The sequence below is a fragment of the Peromyscus eremicus genome, unplaced genomic scaffold (genome assembly GCF_949786415.1).
Source record: "Peromyscus eremicus unplaced genomic scaffold, PerEre_H2_v1 PerEre#2#unplaced_46, whole genome shotgun sequence".
NCBI lineage: Eukaryota > Metazoa > Chordata > Mammalia > Rodentia > Cricetidae > Peromyscus > Peromyscus eremicus.
The window spans coordinates 1,105,912-1,127,890 of NW_026734297.1; the positions used below are offsets into that span (position 1 = coordinate 1,105,912).

The 21,979-nt window shown below is 45.6% G+C and overlaps 1 long non-coding RNA gene across 1 annotated transcript; it reads left to right on the top strand.

Annotated features, from left to right (window-relative positions):
• Positions 1-8,818: 8,818 nt before the first annotated feature.
• Positions 8,819-20,288, top strand: LOC131901189 (uncharacterized). The gene is made up of 3 exons (XR_009376427.1): positions 8,819-8,922; positions 12,312-12,475; positions 20,039-20,288. It is a non-coding gene; the product is annotated as an uncharacterized LOC131901189 (long non-coding RNA).
• The last annotated feature ends 1,691 nt before the right edge of the window (positions 20,289-21,979 follow it).

Genomic DNA, 21,979 nt, shown 5'->3' on the forward strand with positions numbered 1-21,979 from the left:
AACACTCATTTATTCACACAGTAAGATTATAAGCAATATTCATCCTGTCTTCCAAATGGAAGCAGGAGTACCTCTCTGGATATACAGGTCCGGACTCGCCACGTCTGTTCCTCTGGATCTTGGGTCAGCCTTCCTCAGGTCAGCCACGTCTGCACTGGGCACAGGATCTCACGTCTCTGGCAGAGGAGAGTCGTCTCACGCGAGGGCCTGACGAGCTCTGTTGGTCGGGTCTGAGGCTTCATCTTTTATATTCTTTCCTGGCTAGGTTTCTAGTCTTATCCCTACTTCCACACATAGTCTATAGCTTATCACTACTCCATTTGTGGTTTACTTACATCATTCTATTGCTTATCACTCCTGACCAGGGTTGTTCACCCTAGGCCTTACATGTGTTCCTTACATTGTACTTGAACTCACTATGTAGACAACCAGGCTGGCTGCAAATTCATAGAGATCCACCAGCCTCTGCCTCTGGAGCACTGGGATTAAAGGAGTGGGCTCTCAAGCCTGGCCTAATACGCTGTATATGTTAGGAAATTGTAACAAGAAAGACTGCATGTTTCATTCAAATACAATTTATTTTTCAATCCTTGGGATTAATTATGAGGCCTTGCAACATGCTAGGCAAGCCTACCTGAGCTATACCCCAGCCCCTCACTTTTAGGCAGAGCCTTGATATCTGAGCTATGCACCATTATTCTTTTTATATACGCATTTATTCAGTGGGTGTGAGAGAGAGAGACAGAGGGAGAGAGAGAGAGAGAGAGAGAGAGAGAGAGAGAGAGAGAGCACACCAGCCCAAGTATGAAGGTTTGGGAACAACTTGCAGGAGTCATTTCTCTCCTTCCACCATGTGCATGTGGGTTCCAAGGATGAAACTCATCAGGTATGGCAGCCAACATCATTACCCACTGAACAGGCTTACTGGCCCTGTAAAACATAATGTCTTCAGAATTTCTCTGATGACACTTTGACACTTCACACTGTGTGAATCCCAGGGATGTTCAGTCACTGTCCACATCCTCCTGGTCTCTAAACACAAGGGCCTCTCCTGCCATATGTGTGGACCATGACCATGCCTTTGGTTTGTGTCCCTGTGGCCTCTGCACCCCTCACTGACACTTCAGGGCTGCACACAGCTGTCCTGCCAACCAGAGGCAGGGTTCCCCAGAGAGCTTGAAGCCACAGGACCATGTTGATGTGGCTTTCAGTTGAGCTTTGTGTCTTGAGAGTGATCTTGTAAAGACAATAAAGGTGGAAACTTGGGATTATTACTACATTGGCTACACTAAGGAAGTAAGCAAGCTGTCCTCTGGGAGATCTGGGAGCTGATGGTCAGAAACCAATGACCTTTTTTTTTTCTGTTTCCTCAAACTTCTGCCTTTTGTAAACAGTCAGGAGGCTGTTAGACTGTTAGGTCTGAGGCCACAGGGGAAGTGATTGTAGGGAGAAGGACTGGCGGTCACTGGCTACTTCAGTCTCAATGCTCAGAGGTTCCAAGTGGAAAGTGTGAAAAAAGAAAGAGCAAAAATTATTCATAAAACTGCCTCACCTGAACTTCCTTCAGTCTACGTGAACAAGGGTAGGAGGAAATATGAATGGACTGGAAAGGCAGATGGGAAATGTGGCAGGACAGGCTGCCTGGAGACACTCAGGGGTCAGGCCTGAATTGTGATTAGTCCTATCCTGGGAGTGGGCTGTGGTCCCTGAGGGCATCTGGACTGAAGTACCACTGGCTGCAGGTGGGGGTGCCTGGGGCCTCTTCCCAGACTTAATGGTTTTTCAAAGCTGCTTCTTTACTAGACTGGGAGAAAAGTTCCAGCACCTAGCTGACATCTGTGGACAGATGAAAAGGGGCAAAAATTGCCTGTGGTAGACTATATATATATATATGCACCTTACCTGTGGAGGTCAAAGGACAACTTACCGGGGTCGGTTCTCTCCTTACTTGTAAGTCCTGTGGACTGAACTCAGTTCATAAGGCTTTACTTGATGAGCGATCTCATGATCCTAATGGTGTCTCTAAGGCAAAACTGTAGGAGCTGGCCCAGTACAGAGGTGGTGTTTTGATGCAGGGGTATGTGGGTACCTGGTGGAAAGAAGACTCAGAGGCACCTTAAGAATAAATTTAGCCCTTGGCGGCTGCAGGGGGTTCAGCCTTGAAGGACTGAAGCATCTTCCCTTCCCTAGGGCATTGTTATTTCTCTCTAATTACAGTTTAGCCAGTTAATTTCCATAACTTCAAAGCAACCTGAAAGGAACTCCCAGCCATAAAATGCCCAGTGCAATGTACTTGATTTCTCAGGTACCACGGTTTTCCTTGTTTCCTGAGCAAGTTTTGCCTAGGCCTTTGATCCTTTGATCCTTTGGAGACTCTCTGATAAGAGAGACAATGGTGTGGTTAAACACAGGAAGGATTAGGGCTAGGTGCTACTCTCTGGAACCAGGCCAGGAGCTCAGCAGGACCCAGGCACAGTGGGGGATCCTCTGGAGCCAGAATTGCAGCTGTTGTGCTGCCAGATGTTTGTACTGGAGCACAACTCAGGTCCTAGGTAAGAGCAGCCTGTGCTTTTCACTGTTGAGCCATCTGGCTCACCCCAATAAATCTCCTTGTAGAAGATAAATTACTACAAAGCATTGTGGCATGCACCTTTAGTCCAGCACTCAGGAGGCAGAGGCAGGGGGATCTCTATAAGTTGGAGGCCAGCTTGCCTGGTCCACAAAGCAAGTTCCGGGACAGCTGGGTTGTTACACAGAGACACCAAGAAACTTCATTTTCTACAAAGTCAGGTGGAATGATGAGAGCAGCCCCTCCAGGCTCCTGGAGCTATGAAGTTAGTAGCTCCTGTGCTCAAGGCCCAACCCAGCACTCAGGAGTTCAAGGCTGTCCTCAGCTACACAGCAACTTCATGGCTAGTCTGGGGTACATGAGACCCTGTGTCTAAAAAACGAGGGATGGTTTGGCTGGCTAGCTGGTTGAGTCCTTAAGGTGCTTGCCTGGCAAGACCGATGATTTGCTGGATCCGTGGAACCTGCAGGAAGACAGAAGGAATGAATGGACTCCACAGCGCTGTCCTCTGATGCCACATGTGCTGAGATGCCAGGAACAACTACCAACAATGACAAAATAAAAAAAAAATAGTTCCTTAACTTGAATACTGCTACCTCTGTGCTAGCCAGGTCCTGGCCAGGGCATTCTGTACACCAAGAGCCCAACCAGAAACTGTGGCTCCATCCACTAAAGGCCATGTTGGGTCTGCGGTTGCACAATGGGGGACAGATCACCAAAGTCTATTAAACCAGAACCAGACTTTATTTCAAAAACCAAAGAGGAAAAAAAAAAAAAAAAGGAAAACCACCATGGGGCACAGACACAGGAAACTAATGTATGTCTGCTGAACCACTTTCAATACTAAGACATCTTGATGGGCCTGTCCTTCTGTGTGCTGTGGAGGTGCCAGCAACTGGCTTCTTATGGCATACCCAGGTCATGCGTGTTTACTGCAACTATTACTTTGCGCTTAAGGAGACACCAAATGTGGTGATATATTGTGTTCCCTAATAAAGTTTGCCTGAAGATCAGAGGACAAAACAAACCACTACATTAAACATAGATGTCAAACAGTGGTGGCACACACCTTTAATCCTAGCACTCGGGAGGCAGAGATCCGTCTGCACCTCTGTGAGTTCAAAGCCACTCTGGACTACATAAGATTGACTCAGTCTAGGAGAGAAAACAGAGCCAGGCAGTGGTGGCATACACCTTTAATGTCAGTACTGAGAATCACACAAACTTTTAATCCCAGGAAGTGATGGCAGAGCAGAGAAAGGTGTCAGGGACTGGCACACCGGGGGTATCACGACCGAAGGAGAACCAGGGCTTGGGTAGTCAGGAAGGCAAGGATTCAGCCAATGATAGAAAGGTATATAGAGCATAAGGAGACAGGAACTAAATTCTTTCTGGTTGAGGAAGCTCATTCGGCTAGAGGCCTATCAGGTGAGGCTTTTCGGCTGAAGACTTGGAGCTTTCAGTCAGAAGATTCCTGGAGTTGTCAAGGGCAGTGGTTTGTTCCTTTGCCTCTCTGATCTTTCAGCATTCACCCTGATATCTGGCCCCTGTTTTTTTTTTTATTATAAGACCAATTAGATTTCGAGTTACAACGAAATTTCTACACTGGTGTAAGTCTTCAAAGCTTACAAACAGTAACAGCATCACCACAGGCAACAGAGGGTGCTAGGCTGCCAAGTACCACAGGTAAAGCAAGAAGGAGTACAGTGGGGGTAGTGTAGTGGTTCACACCCTTGTCATTCACCACTAGGGCAGGAAATCTGTAGGAAATCAGGAGGCTGCAGGATGGAACATGAACTCTTCTTGCAGAAAACACCCAAGTATATTCAGAATAGAGTGAAGGAGTTTGCCAAGTATACGGGTCACTCTGTGCATCCACATACAATGACCCTGGCTGTCTAGGTCAGCATCAGAGCCAGCAGACTGCAGACTCCCAGTCTGTATAGGTGGTGCCAGCCAGGCCCTCAATGGCATGAAGAGAATCAGCTGTGAAGAACAGAGTGCAAGCTCTGTATCATGCCTGTCTGACAGCTGGGCTTGTGTCTACCCTGGCCATGCTCACACTGGGACTCATGCTGCACTGCCACAGCCTTGGCTCTGGAACTTGGTGCCATCTTATTCCAAAACTGATTGTGCCTGTGCCCTAACCTCCCAGCTAATGGCTATTCTGCCTAGGAAATACATATGAGTTTTTCCCAAATGCCCTCAAGGAGATCTGGCTCCCTGTTCTGGTGGGAATCCAATAACAGAGCTGTAGGATTTAGGATCAGTCCAACTACAGGAACCTTCAAAAAGTGACTGTACTGTGTGACCAAGGAATTGAAGAGCTGGCTTTGTGGATAAGAGCACTTACTGCTCTTATGAAGGACCTGGGTTGAACTCCCAGCACCCACATGGTAACCCCAGCTCCAGGGGATGCAATGCACTCTTCTGACCACTAAAGGCAGCAAGACTGCACATGATGCACAGACATACATGCAAGTGAAACATTCATGTACAGAAAACAAAGAAATCATAAAAAGAAGCAAAGAAAGAAAGAGGAAAAATGTCACCATGAGGCTGTCTCAACAAAGTGAAGGGTTGGCTGGAAGAGAGCTTGCCTTGTGTGTGAGCCCTATAATTCAACTTTAGCATGAAAAGCAAAAAACAAAAGTTAGGCCAGTAGATGGTTCAGTGGGTAAAGGTGCTTGCCACCAAGCCTGACAACCTGAGTTTTATCTGCAGGGCCCATGTGGTGGAGGGTGAGAACGAATTCCCACAAGTTGTCCTCTGACAGCTATATGGACATGTGGCCTGAACCCTGCCCCTAATGAAATAAAAATATAAAAAGTCTTTAAAAGTGACCACAAAACTTATTATTTGCACAATCAATGCTAACTAAAATGTTCCAACCATGTATTGGTGGCACATGTCTTTTATCTTTGCACTCAGAAGGCAGAGGCAGGCAGGGAGATCTCTGAGTTTGAGGCCAGCCTGGTTTACAGAGCAAGTTCAGGACACTCAGAGCTACACACAGAAGACTTGTCTAAAAAAAATAATAGAGCAAAAATAAAATGAACGTTTCAGAAAGGCATCCTTCACAATTTCAGAGTAAAAATGCCATGTTTTGAAACCAGATAGCACTGCCAAATGTCATATATGAAACCGTGAGGGGAAACCTGAGAGGAGCCATATGGTAAAGCAGGACATGGTGTTCAGGGTCTTGACCCTCAACACCAGCACACCCTTGACACTGATTAAGGATTCCACAAAGTCAGACCCTAGGCAGGTTCTCCATTCTCACCCGGAATATGGAATGCCTGGGTTCCATCTCCACAGGCCTGTGCACACATATGACGAACAAGTGGGGTTGGATGTGGTAGCCCAAGCCTTTAATCCCAGCCTTCAGGAGGCAGAAACAGGTGGATGTCTGTGAGTTCCAGGCCGGTAAGGACTATGTAGAGACCCTGTCTGGAAAAAAAAAAAGAAAAAGAAAACTCCATAAAGGAATATTGGTCTTTTGAAAGCAAATCTAGAAATTCTGCTCATCAAGACACAAGAGCTGCTGGCTGCAGCTGCTGGCAACTAGCTATTAAAAAACCCTCAGACTCAGTAGTGAGAAAATGTCCAACTTAGAAAATGCTTAAACAGAAATGTCAGCAAAGATATGAGAATTTTATGACCAATAAGTGGGGCTGTGGAGACACTGGGAGGGTCTGAGCAGTTGCTCTGAAAGCCTGAGGACCTGAGTTTGAATCCTCAGAAACTACATAAGAACAAGTCCTGGAATGCCATGGGAGCCTCTAACCCCAGGAAGGGGTGAGGGGCACCCAAGGAACCTGAGAACTGGTAGTTCATGAGACCCTGTTACAAAAGAAAGATATGTGATATTTCACTGTTACCCACATTTGCACTTACGGTTGTTCAAACTGGCGTGGTCACACCTGTGTCACAGACACAATACACACACACACACACACACACACACACACACACACACACACATGAAATATGACAAGCAACAGGTATAGGGCAATGACTACAATCAACTGATGTGGAGAGACCTGCTGCTCCCCTTCACCTGCACCCCACTTCCCAGCTCTGCTTCATAGAAGCACTATAAGGTCTCTGCATTTGTGGCCAGTCCTCCTTTGGTCCTTGTCTGCCCTTCAGATGCTCTGCTGCACCCTCTGATCACAGCAGGACCCCACCATGGCCCTGCTCCTGAACCCAGCAGTCACCAGCAACTTTGGGTCCATGTCGGCAGGAGTAACTTTGCTGCCTTTAAATGCCCGTTTTTGTCCTGTCTCCCTTAAGTTGTTGGTGTGAAAAATGAGCAGTTGGGTTCCAGAGGGTGCTGGGGATCAGTTCCCCTGTGGTTTTTCCTGTTTGGAAAACAGTGTGGGCTTGCCTCTGGATACAGAGTAACCATTCCTTGACCCCTGCTGTTAGAGGGGTGTATAAGCCCATGTTGGTACTAATAAAGAGAGCTGCTTCCCTGATGAAACTGGGTGTCTAGAGTGCTGTTTAACCTGGGCGACCCTCGCCAGATTTCATGCCCCAGGTGCGCGGGCCACAGCAGGTCCAGGACTCAGGACTCCTTCCTCCTTAAATGGTCACTCCAGGCTGACACAGGCTGGCCTACTGCTGGGTCTTAGGCCCTCAATGTCTCTGAGTACCCCGGGTCTTGCCCCTCACTGCAAAGGAGCAGCTGCTGCCTTCCTTGCCCTGCCTCTTCAGCCATGGCATCCCCACTGGAGCAGCCTGGGTATCACTGGGTTTGTGGTGTGCCATGTGGCTTTCCTCCCCAGGACTGGGGATGTCTGCATGCTTGGCTTGTGTCTGCAGCTGGACATGGAGTCAACACCTGACTGCACACCCAGGATGGCCTGACACCGTTGGTCTCAGGAGATTCTCCTGCCTCCCAAGTGCTTGAATGACAGGTGTGTGCCACCATGCTGGTTAGAAAGTAGGTTTGATCAAAGACAGGGATCTGAGGTCCTGGTACTTCCAACAGTAGGGACAGCAACATTCTGAGTGTCTAGTCATCTTGGACTATGTCTAACAGAGGGGCACTCCAGGAAGACACTGTAACCCTGAGGACATGGCTGTGTTCACAAAACCAGGCACTATGCAAACATGTCTGAGGTTACAAAGGAGAGTGTCAGCCTGGGGCCACTCAAAGGTATGGTGCTCACTTGGCATAGTGAGGACCCAAGTTCCATCCCTGCCATTGAGTAACAAATATCTGCTGGGGATGTAGCTCCTTCGTTGGGTGATTGACTAGCGTATGTGTAGACCTGGCCTCCATCCCCAGGACTAAACCCCAACACCCACAAAACCCCACCAGGTAGAGTAATCATGGTCAACACTGAGGGCCTGAGTTCAGTCCTGAGGACCCCTATGGAGCATGGAGAGAAACAACTGGCCCAAGTTGTCCTTAACATCACACACACACACACACACACACACACACACACACACACACACACACGGTGTAATTTAAAGAAACAGGGAGGACAGTTGCTAGCGTAACACTTTCAAACTCAGCACGTGGGAGGCAGAGGCAGATGGATCTGAACTTGAGGCCAGCCTGGTCTACGGAGTGAGTTCCATCATACCCAGCGCTGCACATAAACTCTCAAAAACAAAACAAAACAAAAAATTGTGTCTGAAGAGCACTAGCTGCACTTCCAGGGGATCTGAGTTTCTTTCCCAGCACCCACACTGGAAGGCTCACCAGGTTTCCCAGGGGAACTTGGATATGTGGCCCTGTCCTACTGGTGCCCAACCACAGTGGGGACTGCAGCTTCCTAAGAGGAATGCAGGTCTGACCTCCAGACCTACACCTTCAAGGGGCCTGTCCCACCTCCACTCAAAGGCGAGTATATCAGGGCCTGGCTAGCCAAGAAGGAAGTACCACTTAGAGTAGAAACCAGAGGAGGGTGTTCTTTGTTTGCAGCTCACAAAGGAAAGCTCAGAGCTCTGGGCAGGGGGTGGTGTGAGAGGGCGTGGCTTCATAAATCCCTCAAACCTGAGCGGGCTTCTAATCCCTCTCAGAGCAAGCTAAATGTTTGAGTCGCTAGCTGGGAAGAGGGGTATGGTTACCACAGCGCCCCTCCTCTCCCAGCTCTATTGATTTCACAGAAGGGAATGCACTCCCTTTCAGGGGCCATCAGAAAGGGGCCCTCAGATGGGGCGTGCCCTTAAAGTGCCCCGCCTCTCCGTCCCATAGCGTCCTGCCCATCAGCGGGTCCAAAACCCTGAAGTAAGGTAGGTGCCAAGGTTGAGATTCGTCCTGGAGGAGCCTCACCGAGCGGGTGTCCGAAAGTGGAGCATGGCCAAGATGGCAGAGTAGAAGGTCGGACATCTAGGTGAGCCAGCCAGTGATGCACAAGATGTTGGTGCTGGGGACCGGTATTGCGGTATTGCGAGTGCCAGACGCGGCCTGGGAAATGCTGGGACACCGTTTAGGGCGGAAAGAGGAGTGTGTGTAAAGGGGGAAGCTGGTGAGCTTGCAGAGCTGGAAGGCAGCTGCGGAGAGTACTTGGCTGTGGTGGCAACTGGAGTAATCGGGTCTCAGGAAACCAGGAAGGCCAGGGAGGCAGAGCCCCGAGCCAAAACCAGGGAAAGAGGGACCTGCACACTTCCGAGCCCAGATAGGAGATGACTGCTGGGCACTCAGAGAACAGGAGGAGTTCTGTGGCAACTCTCACTTGGGATTGAAACTGGAAAAGCTGGACCTGGAGAGCCACAAACAGCTCATAAGGGGTCCAGAGGAGGGTAGAGGAGGAGGAAAGAGCTCTAGCGGCCTCGGAGATAATGGGGAGACTCTGGAGACTCTCCACCTCTTTACTCCTTTTTTGTTTGTTTGTTTGTTTGTTTGTTTTGTTTTTTGAGACGGGGTTTCTCTGTGTAGTTTTGGTGCCTTTCTGGGATCTCACTCAGCTGACCAAGCTGGCCTCGAACTCACAGAGATCCGCCTGGCTCTGACTCCCAAGGGCTGGAATTAAAGGCTCACACAACCACTGCCAGGCTCCTCCTTTGGTTTTATGCAGCCTCTACTTTGACTTTTCCCTTTCTACTGTCCTGAAATTCTGGGGATGGAACTTAGATCCTTGTGCATGCATGCTTGGTAAGTGTTCCACTATGGAGCTACATCCCCAGACAGGTATCCAGCATGCTTCCTCAAGAAGTGCAAAGCTCTGACTTTGACCTCCTTGTTGGGCAAAACCCTCTCTCTAGTCCAGCTGTTGACTGTGTGGGTCAGGTGGGGACTCAGGACTCCTGGCTTGACTCCCTTCATGACAGGAGACCATGAACTGTGGCTCCCCTTCCCTCATCTCTGAAGTGGCCCGTGCAGGTTGGGTTCAAACTCTAATCCAGCAAGAGCCCATTGTGCCAAGTGCTTGGCTGCCTCCCGAGAGCAGAGTCCAGATCTCCTTGTGCCTCAGAGGGACAACTACTGTCCTGTTACATGGAAAGGAAGCAGTGACAGATAGCATGGGTTATAGCTGGGGCAGAATTGGTGACACAGGGAGGAAGTCTTGGGGTGTGAGGAGTCCATTATGTTTCCTCTGAAGAGGTGGCTGACACCAGCTAAACATGGAAAGCCATGTCAGTGATGGACACATGGTGACAGAAGAGACCACATCGCTATGCTCTTTGGGGCACCTGCTGTGACCCCTGCTTTTGTTTATCTCAGCTGACTTTTCCAGTCAACCACCAGAGAGAGTCCTTGTTCCTATTTTCCCAAAATGGACTCAGGCAGGTGCTGACTTTGGAGATGGACCGAGGCTTTCTAGAACCAGGAAATGTGGCTAGCATGCTAGGTTCATGCTCTGGATCTTAACACATGCAATGCTCAGGCTTCCACAGCCCCAAAGGATCAAAAAGACAACAAGTCCCTGTCTAGAACCCCACCCTCTACAATAGCTCTTAATCCTAATTTGGCTGTCAAACTGTCCTGATGTCTCGTGTTGGGTCTTTCTTTGCCCCCAGGGCCACCATGTGCACTATGTGATGCTGTAGTGTCCCTGGCTTGCATCATCATGAGTGTGGTGACCAAAGATGATGACAGGTGGTATCATTTGCAGTGGGCCACATGGAATGGACCCAAGGTGAGAGTAGATGGTGTGTGGGAAAATCTGACTGCAGTCCCTGCTGACCTCAGTGTTGGGGCATCTGCAGGAGCCAGGGAAGAGGTGGGGAGACACTGGTTGCTAGATACTGCTGGCTGCTGGGTGGTAGAAGGGATCACCCATGAGGAACCAGGGCATGTGGGCCAGCTGAGGAAGCCTGAGGGACAGAACAGGACGATTGTCCTTCTAGCTCTTGTATCACCACTAACGTGGGTTTCTGGAGACTCTGTCCCCATCTGGGAATAAACTGTCACTTTTCTTTCAGGGTTAGCTGTACCAGACTCTGTCTTCAGAGGTTGCCTACTTGCCATGCCTCTGATAAATTTCTTATTTCCTCCACATTCCCAGTCCCCAAAGGTACCTATCCTTTCCCACATGCATACTGTTGGAGTTATGTGTGTGTGTGTGTGTGTGTGTGTGTGTGTGTGTGTGTGTGTGGTGTGCACGTGTGTGGGTGCGCATGTGTACATGCCACACACTTACCCAACACTTTCATCTCCATGGCAGTCCCTCCTCTGCCTGTTCCTTTTGACCCCTCCCACACCAGTGACCATGATATTGCTGCTTCCCTTAGTTGGGGAAGGTTGTCATCTCTGGATCTCATCCAACTGATGGTCTTCTCTCAGATGAGCTCCCCTGTGTCCCACCTGCTAGGCCTTTGTCTCTTTGAGGTCCCCAAACCACCTGTGCCAGGCTGTTGCTGCCGGGGCCACCATGCAGCCATGCCCCAGGCATGGCCTCTTCATAGAACAAGACAGGCTCTTCTCTTCTGCCTGTGTGGTCCTTCAATTTCTCCTGACAGTGCCTACAGATCAGAAGGTTGTCTATGACCAGCATGGAGTGCAAATATCCAGAACTAAGAACTTGGCTCCTCTAAGTGTGCTCCTGTGCCCTCCCTGAACCTAGACTCCATGAGGACTGGATGGACTGTGTCTTTCAGATGGTGAAGTCCAAATTCAATAAAGTAGAGTCTGATTTGGAGTAGGACCTTGTAGAGATCAGAAGTTGAAGCCACACTGGAGATTGTTGATCTCCCCATGGACAGCAAGGTGTGGATAAAAGAATTTTCCAAAGACCTGGTTAGGATACCAGGGAAATCAAGGCTTTGAAGATCATAAGTAGTACAAACAGACACTTCTCATTTTTATTACTAATGCACCCTCTGATGGCTATCTTTGGTTGTTAACTTGACTACATCAGGAATTAACTACAACAAAAATGACTGTGAGAGATATTTTTCTTAATTTATTTGAAGTGGGAAGACACAATTCTGATCTGGGCCACAGGAATGCTTGGTCTCCCTGTCTCCCCACAGAGTGACCACACAGAATTTAGTCACACTAAATCAGTCACACTAAAGGGCATCTGTAACTTCCAGCCAGAACTCTCCGTGTGAGCCAGAAGCTCCTTGGCCATCTCACTCTTCTGTTGGCACTTGTTCCCAGCCTGTGTTCACCTCTTCCTCAGGCAAACACTGCCTGGCCCCCTGCTCTTTCCATCCTAACTGAACACAGTCTATATTAATTTTCTTTTAAGAGGCGGTAACCGGAAGTCTGTTCCCCAGCACCTTTGCTGGCCTTGTCTTTGGTGCATCATTTCCTCTTCTGTGCCTTTTCCTGTAGGGCACACATGGAGACAGGCTCTGAAGCGGGTGAACTCTGGACACAAACCATGGGCTGGCCAGGCACCCAGATGACACCAAAGACTTTTCCAAGCAAGCCTCCATGGACATCACCCTGGGGGAGCCTCTGATCAAAGAGATTATTAATGCTTCCAAGGCTACCTGGTAATTGCTCCCTTGTTTGTTTCTTGTGCTCATGAATGCTTGTGATTTGTTAACAGAGCAGTGTCTGGTGACCAGGGGGAAGTGTGCTGTCTTAATTAGTGTTTGGATTTTTAGAAAGTCTCTAAATTCAAAACTGGATGTATTTGAAATGGAATCTGTGGTCTTTCTTTTTTAAACCAGTTTCATGAAAGAGAAAATATTAAATGAGCTAGCAATATTGAACATCAACTCAGTAGACATTTCATCCCTTGGATATGATTTTCCATGCCTAAATAGTCCTGATGGTTGATATTTTTCCTGCTGGATTTGTGGCTATTCTCTGTAAACCTCTTGATTCAGTCAGGTTTTCAAAGACTTGAGAGTAGAAGAACTAGAGATACATCACATTGTTTTAGAGATTAAAAAATCATGTTGCCTGTTGTCTAAATCTTGTGAAGCAAATAACATCAAATGAAAAACAGCTACTCCTGATTGTAGATGAGCAATTGTGGACAACCAGGGGTTTGGAGGTGTGCCTACCTCCTCCTGGGAGGTTAGATCAGTCCCAAGTGACTTTGTTAAGGGTATGCTGTCCCCTGTGAAGATTAAAGATGCTAGTGTTGGTCAGAGGAGCAAGGGTATTGCTGGAGAGAAGCAGGAGGAGGAGAAATGCACAAGGAGTCAGTTCCCTGGAGAGAAAATGTCAAGAACTGCTTCTCGGGTCCAGAGAGGAAGAGGTAGGACTCCCTCTGTCGGGAAAATTTCTTTTAAGTCTTTTCTTGGCCAGAATGGGTTCTCTTGAAGTTAGTAAGCCTCAGTGAGAGGTCTGTGAATTTCTTCATTGCAATGAGTTCAAATAAAATACTCATGCCTGCAAGTAGCACTTACATTTAAGGAAGCATTGGTCTGTATACAGTCCTGCACCCTTCCTTGTATACTGACCTTTTCTCCTTCTTGCAGCCCCCCAGGTTTCCCAGCTCAGCTAGACCAGGTTGATGATACAGATTAAGCCAGTGTTGGGAAAGGCAGAATTGAGAAAATCCTCTTAGGGGAGGTAAGGGACTCTTTTTGATGAGAGGAAAATGAATTTCCTCTCATGGGGTTGAGGCAGGGGCATAGCAACTGCTGTGCATTTATTCCGCAGCAGAGGACCTGTGCCGTGTTGGAGAGTGTGCCTTTGCAGGTCCGGGAAAGTCGAGGGGACACAAGAGGAGGAGAAAGCTCTCTTTTGCCATGCAGATTTCAGAGCATATTGTGGACGTGTTTCTCCCCAGTGACTGGTTTGTTCTTATCAGCTGTCCCTGGAATAGATCTGACTTCTGAGATGTAGGGGAGTCAGACAGTCAATGTGTGGAGGATGTTACCCTGTATGTCCTTAGATGGGTGACAAACCAGGGCTTTTTAAACTCTGCAGCTAAGCCAGTGGAGTAGTTTTGGCTAGTCTTTGCATTTCCCTGACTTGTTGGTTTTGCATGCTGGGGGTTAAACCTAGGCTTTGTGATTGTTAGAGAAATGCTCTCCCCCTAAGCTGTTCCCAGGCCTCCACAGGAATTCTATAAACATATTCTCAACTAAAACCATCTGGAGTCTTTGTCTCTGCAGGTGTGGTGGTGTGAGAATGGTCCCCATAGGCTCATCTAACTCAATGCTTGGTCCCTAGTTGTGCAACTGGTTGGGAAGGTGTGTCCTTTGGGAGAAGGTGTGTCATTGGGAGCAGGCTTGGAGGTTTCAAAAGCCCTTGTCATTCTCAGTGGGTTCTCTGTGCCTCCTGCTGTGAACCAAGTTGATACAAGCTTTCAGTTGCTGCTCCAGCACATGCCTACCTGCAGCCATGCTCACCACCATGATTGTCATGGAACCATGAGCCCAGAATGAAATGGTTTATTTTATAAGGAGTGTTGGTGCCAGTGTCTTATCATAGGAATAGAAAAGAAACTAAGGCAGCAGGTAAAGCACTTACCACCAAGCTTGATGTCCTGAGTCTGATTCCTAAAACTCAGAGGTGGAAGGAGAGAATCAAATTCCACCTGTTGTTCTCAGACCTCTACACATGCCCCATGACATCCATGTACCTATACACATATAAACACATACATTCAATAAATAAATTTAAACCAGAAATATAAAAATGTCTTATGTCCTTTAGGGAATTAGAATGTTGAAAATTAACATTTAAATAATTAATCATTTGACCCTAGAACAATGCATATGACTATTTACTTACATATCATTCATGGATTTCTCAGTAATATCTGTAGTTTTATATATATAGAGAGAGATATAGATATATATCTTTATCTGCTTAACACATTTATCTGTATTAAGGATATCTGATTAAGTATATTTTTAAATTCTGTTTATTTTTTTTATGTTCAAATGATATATGGTTGTATGTATCATGTGGTCCAATAGGACATCTCCATGCATGCGTCCAACATGGATGATCAAAATGGAATGATCAAATGCAAATGGTTGTCACATCTCTCACTTCATATATGTGCCATTTTGTTGTCACAGCATCATCAATCCACTCCATGTTTTGAACTCATCAGTCACCTGTTGTCATTCATGGTGATCTTAATTGTTTTATGTGATATAGGGTATTAGGAGTGATTCCTCCTATCCAGTTGCACATATTCCAATGATTCCTTTTTATTTTCCTCTGAGATCTCATAAACACTATTACTTGGTCTACCTCTGCAAAATTAAAATTTTCACAGAGGCTACTTGGATGTTTATCACTTTTGTTGATATCCTGAAAATGCTTTATTACTTTTCTATTTCTTTAAGTTATAGGGATTAAACCTTTGTCCTTATACTGCTAAGCAAATACTCTACCCCTGACTTACACCTCTACCTTTTAGTTTTTGAGAGAGTGTCGTAGGTTGCCCAGACAGTCTCCCTAGTTCCAATCCAGTTCCTTCGCTTTGCAAGGTTTGGGATCATGACCATCATTGCTGATGGTTCTTTATCTTATATATTGTTGACATAATAATCTCATCTGTTTTGGCCGTGGTGGTGTGAAATGAAAATTTAAGTCCATTCCTCTTACTCCATCTTGGATGAAAGCAAACTGCAATGGAGTCTAACCAAATGGCGTAGATTTTCTAGACTACTCTTTGCCACGGCCCGTGTAGCTGGAGCACAAAAACTGGTGAGGAACGCAGAGGTTAAACAGCACTCTAGACACCTAGTTTCAGTTTGTCAGGGAAGCAGCTCTCTTTATTAGTACCAACATGGGCTTATACACCCCTCTAACAGCAGGGGTCGAGGAATGGTTACTCTGTATCCAGAGGCAAGCTGGACACTGTTTTCCAAACAGGAAAACCACAGGGGAACTGATCCCCAGCACCCTCTGGAATCCAACTGCTCATTTTTTACACAAACAACTTAACTGAGACAGGACAAAAAATGGGCATTTAAAATTAAGGCAGCAAACTTACTGCTGCCTACAACTCTTCACCTTCTGCTTGACTCCTTATTGATTTGTTTTTTGTTTTGTTTTGTTTTGAGACAGGATCTCTCTGTGTAACTTTAGAGCCAGTCCTGGAACTCGCTCTGTATTCCAGATGGCCTCAAACTCACAGAGATCCGCCTGCCACTGCCTTAAGGGCATGTGCCACAACCGCCTGACTTGATTTCTTAGTGTAGCCATTTGTTCCTTAGGACAGTCTTCCTTGGGCCCACTGCAGATCCAACTCCCTTACTTTGTCCCTGTTTTCTTACAGCATTCATCTGATTTTATAAAGTCATTTTGCTTGTGAACATGAGCAGGATCTCACATTGTATCTGAAAAATATGCTCCATGTTATCATATGGGATGTCATATGGGATGAATTATATACATAGGACTTCTACAAGTTAAAGATAGTTGTGGTGATGTACTTACAAAAGAAATTGTAACAGAAACTAAGGATGATGGAGTACACAAAGAACTCTCCAAAATTACAGAAGTGTTATCACAAGTAGAGCAAAGAAAAACAGAATTAAAAGAATACTACAGTTTGAGGTACAGAAGCTAAGTTGAAAAAAATTTAAAATTTAATGTGATGCTACTGAATTGTTGGGGACATTTTTAGTCATTGACTTGACTTCTGGGATCTTGTAGATTATAAAATTCTTGGAAAAAGCTTGGCATTGGTGGTGTACACCTTAAATCCCAGATCTTGAGAAAGAGAGCCAGAGTAGCCTAGTCTGCACAGCAAGTTCTAGAATAGCCTGAGCTACACAGTGAGACCCTGACTAAAAAAATTTATTGGAATAAGGGCCTGGAGAGATGGTTCAGCAGTTCAGAGTGCTGGGTACTCTTCAAAGTTTGATTCCCAGGATCTAAATGAAGGCTCCCATCTGTAGATCCAATTCCTGGGCATCTGATGCTCTCTTCTAATTCCATATGAACCAGAAATGCATGTGATGCACAGATATACATGCAGGCACAACACCCGTACACATAAAAGTAAAGTTTTAAAGTAGTAAAACTAATTAAAAATATTGTTGGAAATAACTGTCCAAATTTTTAGCTACAATATTTCTAGTAATTAAATTACTATTCTGTTCTTCCAAAATAAGAATAGCAATAAGAGATTTATGGCTATTTCCATGGTTCTGTTTCTATTAATACTTCAAGAAACAATGTACATATGTTTATAACATTTATTTTGTGTGAATGCTGAAAATGTAGGAACTTTTAAGAAGGGATTAAGTTGTACCCAAGTTAGTTCACATTAATTTAAAGTATACCACAAGAATATAAATGATCGTTTTCCTGAACTGAGGTTGTTTTCCTAGAATATAAATAGTTGTGGTCTTTAGTTAGTTAGTTAGTTAGTTTTCACTGCCTGGGATCAACTAAGGGTCTCATATATGCTAGACAACTTAGACCACATGGACATTTTTTTTCTTAACATGCATGAAATAAAAAACTGCAGGACTGAGTAGATGATTTAATTAGTAAAATGCTTCTCATGAGAGTACAGAGTCGAGTATGTTCCCCAGAACACATGTGAAAAGTTGGGTGCCATATTGTACATCTGTAATACCAGTACTAGGGAGGCAGAGAAGAGAGGATTCATGGAGATAACTTGCCAGGCAGTCTAGCCAAATCCGTGAGCTCTAGGTCCAGAAAGAGCCTTGAACCTCCCAAAATAATGTGAAAAGTGATTGAGAAAGATATCTGGCATTGATGTATGTACACGCGCAGAAGTGCACATACACATAAACACATACACACACCATGCACACACAATTTTAAAAGCCAATGCAAATCAACTAGGATCTTATTCAACTTGTTTCTCTCATACACTGATGAGTCAGTCACATTTCTATGATGCACAAATATATTACTTTTTATTATTGGATTAATTAGATGCTATATTGTTAAAATAGAGCTTTTGAAATTGATGATGTAATATATAATATTCAACATGATAGGTACTTTTATCCCCATAAAAGCAGGGATAACGGTATTTAGATCTCTTGGGCTAGTCAGATTCTGGCAGTGTGCAGACAGCTGTTGTATAATAGCATCTCAAGATGCCATCAACACTGTCAAATCGTTTGGAGATTAATTGTTGTATTAGTCAGGGTTCTCTGTAGTAGCAGAACTTACAGAACGAGTCTATCTATCTATATTGAAAGGGGATTTACTAGAATGACTTACAAGGTGCTGTCCAACTAATTCAGCAATGGCTGGCTGTAGGCAGAAAGTCCAAGAATCCAGTAGTTGTTCAGTCTTTGAGGTGAGGATGGATGTCTCAGCTGATCTTCATTATACAATGGAATCCCAAAGAAGTAGGCTCTAATGCCAGTGAAGGAATTGTCTTGTTAGCAAAGCATGGGCAAGCAAAAAGCAGAAGCCTCCTTTGTCCAGGTCCTTATATAGGCTTCCAGTTGAAGGCATGGTCCAAATTAGAGTTTTTGGTGGGCTTTTCCAGCTCAGACAATCTGGATTAAAGGTGTGTCTTTCCAACTCAAGAAAGATTCAGATTAGAAATAGATCTTCCTATGTCAAATCAAGCAAAAATCCCTCACAGATGTGCCCTCTATTTTTGGTCGACTTTTAGTTGACTCCAGATGTAGTCAAGTTGACAACCAAAAATAGCCATAACACTTGTAGTACTTTATTATTTATTTATTTTGGTTTTTGAGACAGGGTTTCTCTGTGTATCCCTGACTTTCTTGGAACTTTCTCTGTAGACTGGTTCCAGGCTGGTCTGGAACTCAGAAATCTACCTGCCTCTGTCTCTGCCTCCTGAGTGCTGGGATTAAAGGCATATGCCAACACTCCTGGCTACTTGTGATATTTAGGAAGATAAAATTTAATCTCTTATTTTATAAACCTGTTCATAAGCAGTAACTTTAAAAGATGGTTAAATTTAAATCATTTGTTTTAATTGAAGAATAATTATGATAGTGTAGAAAAGATGATTTTCAATTTGCACCATGGCTGAAAAATTTCAAAATGACTTTTTTATGTTCTTTACCAGAGTTACTTTGAAGGTAGATAGTTTAGAAGTTAACATTGTCTATGTTTTGATAATGTCTGAAATGATAAAAAGAAATTTATTATAAAAGTTTATTTTTTATGTTGGTGGAAACATCAAAAGCACAAAAATATATGTGCTTGTTCTTTTAAATTATAAGTTATCATTTATTTAAAGACTTATTCATATTTTTTTACTGATGCTGAGATTGAGATGAATAAACTGAGCTTGTTGTTTTGACATTCTCCTGGAGTCTGTGTCATTGACTCTGTGCCTACTTGGCCCCCTTCCCCAGAGAGAACAACAGCACAGGACCCTGCTACAAAGCAAAAAGTCTGGAATGTTAGAATTCTGCCCTCACTCCAGCTGCGTGACTGCACATGCACAGTTCAGGAGTTAAGCTAAGGGTCTTGCATCTTAAGTCATCCATGTGTGCTGGTGATCATGTACACGCAGTGTGGTCACACAGTCTGCATATATATGGCGTGTCTCTGTAAATCCATCTGTGCTTTAAAGAACCGTGACTCAGACCCCACCCTCTCTCTCTCTCTCCTCTGCTGTCTCTTCTCCCACCCCATTATCTTTCCCTCTGCTCTCCGCACCTGCTCCCCTACCTCCTTCCTCCTAATAAAACTCTGAAACTAATACTGTGTTCTGTTGTGACCATGCCATTTATCATTTCAATGACTGCTCCTAGGTGTGGTAGAGGAGCAAGTTTATTGTAGCTAAAAGGGAGAGCATAGCCAGAGGCAGGGACATCTGAGAGAGTCCAGGGTGGACATGACCCTGATCCTGGCCATGTGAGGAGAGGGGAGGGGAAGAGACAGTGAGAGCAGGGAACCAGATGCAGAGCCAGGAGGCCCAAAAGAGGAGTAACCAAAAATGACTGGATTACATAGGGAAGGGCAGCCTTGGGAGTGGCAACCCAGCCCCTGGACTAGAAAAGTTTAGGGTGGGCTGGAGGGTATGACAGCCATACGCTGTAACAGGTAGGGACTGAGGGAGAACCTGGTGGCAGCATCTCCTTTGATATGTTAAGTGTGCACCTTGGCCATTTGTCTAGGGTTTGAGACTGAATATTCACTATTTTTATTGTTTGCAGGTCTAATGAAGACTGGATCGACACACAAGAAGAGCGAGAAAAGAAAATGATGCAGGTTGCCCCACCCTGGCCCAGGATATCAGAGAACAGGAAGGCCTTCATGAATGCCCGGAACTTACTGAAGCTCAAAGAGAAGGCCCCGTTTAACCAGGGGATGGGCCATGGCTGCTGTCAGCTCTCTCATAGACCTGTCATATACCTGTTGTTGTGCCCAAATTCTGGAATCCCTAAAGATCACCAAGAGACCAAATCTGCTTGGCTATGTTGTTCTACTTTTATTTGTGTGTGTGTGTGTGTGTGTGTGTGTGTGTGTGTGTGTGTGATGCTGAGAGTGTTATGTGACAAAACTTTCATGTGGAGACTCCACACACACATCTACTTAACCCAGATAGGGAGTCCATGACAGACTGAAGTACAGATACCACCGAAATCCAACCTTGAAAACCAGTGAGTTTTATTGGGGTTATTACAGGAATATGGATGAGGAGTCACTTACAGGAGCAGAAGTGACTCAAAGATGGCTGCGTCACCCAAGCCCACCCCAGCATGGGTGACAGCTCACAGAGCTGGGAACCTGGAGCACACTGCACAGCCTGCAGGCAGCTCAGCAGGTTGGACACTGTCCTTTCTGGGTGCCTCAGGTGGCCTAAACTGAAAGGTTTAAACGTTCCCACTTTAATAACTGAATTTAGGTTTCAGTTCTCTGAAAGAAGCCAACAGATGTCTCTTCCAACAAAGCTCCATTTATCAACAAATGACATTCAGGGATGAGGGAGAGAGCACAAATAAGCCTGAGTCAGCCCCACAATGTCTCAAGGACAGTTCCTGCAACCCCCTTGAATCTCACCCAAGGTTGTCAGAGAGAAAACCTCAGCCAGTTAAAAGTATACTAATGTCACTGCTGCTTGCCTAACCAATAATGTTTGAGATGACCTAACCATCCCTCAAATCCCCCTAGCTATGCTTAACCTGCATGCTCCTATCAGATCTTGGCCATGTTGTCCAGGTGAATGCCCAGGTGTATGCTGGTATTGTAATACACACTATTTGAGTCTGGGGTCTTCCTTCAGCGTTTCCTCAACAAAGTCTCTTCCAGGCAGCTCTTCAGGGTTCTGTTTCTTTCATTAGCTGGTCTGGTCTCAGCCTCTTCTTCCCAGCTTGGTTCTGCCCCTCAGAGACACTCTCAGCTTTTATTGTTTACTCTGGCAGGAAAGACCTAGTGAATCTGGTGAGTTTGGGGCCTTTCTGGATACATTTGAGGTGTTTACCTTCCTGCTTTAGGAGCTTCCCTGCGGGATGGAATATTTCAGTCTCAGAGGAAACTGTTGTACAACAGAGGGTTGGACTCAGGAGTGGTAGGTAAGCACTCCAGGGTGAGTCCAGTGCAAATATTTTTATTTTGTACTTTACATTTTGGCTCAGATGTAAAGATTGAAATGGCTCATGTAATTAACAGTGTATGCACAGGTGGTTTTTGGCTTCTTTGAGATTTGGTTTCAGGCTGGCTTAAATTTTGCTCTATAGAGCTGGCTGAGGGTAAGTCTTGTTTCAAAAAGTAAAATAAGAATATCTGGGATATGTAGTTCAGGGATAATGGATAGAGTACCTTCCCCAGAATATGCCATGGTTTGAGCTTACCTCCAGAAATGAACAGAACAATTGCCACAGCTGTATACAGAGCAATAGACATTGTTTCCTGAGTTGTAGCACTTCCACACATGTTGGCAAGACCAGGGAATATTCGGATTCTGGTCATTTCCAGGGATGGATGGTTAGTCATGCAGGGGTCTCAGTTTCTACATGTCCCGTCAGTGAACTCTCGGGCACCAGCGCTAAGGTTGCGGGGGCGAGGGTCTCACAGACATCACCGAGCTTTTAAACCTATAAGACTGCTTCCGAAGATGGTGGTGGTTGTGTGTGTGTCTTGGGTGTCTGGGCTGC